Source organism: Hoplias malabaricus, chromosome X1 (genome assembly GCF_029633855.1).
Source record: "Hoplias malabaricus isolate fHopMal1 chromosome X1, fHopMal1.hap1, whole genome shotgun sequence".
Taxonomy (NCBI): Eukaryota; Metazoa; Chordata; class Actinopteri; order Characiformes; family Erythrinidae; genus Hoplias; species Hoplias malabaricus.
In genome coordinates, this window is record NC_089818.1 from 11,273,248 (window position 1) to 11,275,936 (window position 2,689).

The window sequence follows — 2,689 nt, forward strand, 5'->3', positions numbered from 1 at the left end:
TTAGAGCAGTTCGAAAATTAATTCCATAGAAATGACTGGGGAAAAACAGAGCGAAAAACGAGTGTAGCGGACGAACGAGTGCGGGTATCGGAAAGCTGTATACAAGCCCACATCGTCGCTATAGGACGCACGAATTCCAGGTGGAACGGAGTCGATAGCTCGAAAGCTGCGGGACTAGTTAGGCGGACAAGGAAACGCGGAATAATAAGAATAATAATAATAATAATAATAATAATAATATGACTTAAGAAGAACAATATATTGCGCGCTGCTGCTTAAAGCAGCAGGCGCAACATAACTAGAGGTCTGCATTTCCAGGAGGAAACGCGAGATGTTGCGCCGCCTAAACCCCCGTCCCCCGATCCGCGTCTTTCACGCTTAAAGCGAGGTCCTCGATACGGTAAACCCGCGTGGGTCACTAGGCGACGCTTATGGTGAAGGAGTTTACTGCTAAGCTGTTGGTAGGTGGATGTTAAGAGAGCACTCTCCCACAGCAGTTTACATTGGACTCTATGGAGCTCAGTAGGGTGTGATTAGAAAACGATACATTCAGAATTCCACCTTTAAAAACAATTCCACCTTAAGAAACCCAGAATTGTATTGAAATGTCCACATCACAGGCCAAAAGAGTCTTAAAAGCAAAAAAAGATGGCCAAAACATTTTAAATACCACCTTAATAAAAATTCCACCTTAAGAAACCCACAGTTGTATTGACACGTCCACCTTTAAAAATGACCACTTGAAATAAAGCTTAAAATGTCGAAAAGACAGGCAGTATATTGTGAATGAGGTATTCTTAAAAAATTCCACCTTAAGAAACCCTGGATAATTAAGACGTCCCCCTTAAAAATGACCTTTAAAGTGTTACAGACTGCCTGTGTATTTCTGTGGCCCTCACAGCTCTTCCCCTCAGTCTCTGCTTCTGCCCCTCCCCCTCCCCCCTCTGTCTCTCTCACACGCACGCTCACAGAATACAACTGACAGACTCATGATTCAATGAATTTCGACCGGGGAGCACCCTCCAAAAAATCACCCGTAGCTCGAAAACTTTTCCCAACCAAAATTGAACGAAGCATACCGTAGCGACAAGGAGAGTCTTGTGGTCGAGATGGTGTAAAAATTTTTTCAGTTTGAGCGAGAATTGATGGTGTAAAGATGAGTTAAAAAAGGGCAAATTTGAGAAAATTTGGCTTTCTGAAAATACATTGAACTCTATGGGAGCCGAAACGTCCTACTGCCAAACAAATCTTCATAACTCCAGAACCGTATCTTCAAATGATTTAAAATCTACATATTTTAGAAAGGGGAAGTTTCTCTACCATTTGAAAGTAAAATGAAGTCTGTAGGTGAAAGTATAAGGAAGTTATGGCAAAATGTTCGGCTAAAAGTTGAATATCGAAAAAGGACAGGCATATTCATTTCAATGTATTCCTATGGGAGCGTACCCACCCTCCGAACAAATGCTTATAGCTCAGAAAAGATATCCCAAATGGCTAAACTGCATATACTGTTGCGACAAGGAGAGTCCAAGGAAGAAGCTGGTATAAAAAATTAGCAGTTTGAGCGAGAATTGACCATGTTATGACGAGTTAAAAACAGGAGAAAAATTTAGAAACCGCACTCTGAGCCGCTCCAAAAATACATTGAACTCTATGGGAGCCAAAACCCTCCCTAGTGCCGAACAAAAATTCATAACTCAAAAACCGTATTATCGATTACGTTCAAATTTACAGATGCTAGAAGGGACAAGTTTCTCTATCATTTAAAATTTAAATGAAGTTTTTAGGTGAAAGTATGAGAACGTTATGGTGAATTGTTCGGGTGAAAAGTGAAAAAACGGTTTTGGCCAGTGAACCCAGAGTGTCTATGATGTCACCCACTCTAAATGTCTTCCATACAAGTGAATGGAGGGATATTCAAGGAGGAATAGAAAGAGAGGGATGAGTGCGAGAGGTCCAAAAACGGAAGTGACGGGTCACGGTGCGCCCGGGTCCGACCGTCTGAAATCTCGTGTCCGTAGCTTGAAAATTGACCGAGTTAGAGCAGTTCGAAAATTAATTCCATAGAAATGACTGGGGAAAAACAGAGCGAAAAACGAGTGTAGCGGACGAACGAGTGCGGGTATCGGAAAGCTGTATACAAGCCCACATCGTCGCTATAGGACGCACGAATTCCAGGTGGAACGGAGTCGATAGCTCGAAAGCTGCGGGACTAGTTAGGCGGACAAGGAAACGCGGAATAATAAAAATAATAATAAAAATAATAATAATAATAATATGACTTAAGAAGAACAATATATTGCGCGCTGCTGCTTAAAGCAGCAGGCGCAACATAACTAGAGGTCTGCATTTCCAGGAGGAAACGCGAGATGTTGCGCCGCCTAAACCCCTGCCCCCCGATCCGCGTCTTTCACGCTTAAAGCGAGGTCCTCGATACGGTAAACCCGCGTGGGTCACTAGGCGACGCCTATGGTGAAGGAGTTTACTGCTAAGCTGTCGGTAGTGGGATGTTAAGAGAGCACTCTCCCACAGCAGTTTACATTGGACTCTATGGAGCTGTGTAGGCCGTGAATGGAAAACGGGGTCAAAGGTCATGAAGCGGGTGGGCTATCGGCCTATAGTTTCACGTGGTGGGACCGTGGACCCTCGGGTCTGCCCGTTTGAGTTCTGGTGTCTCTAGCTCGAAAAC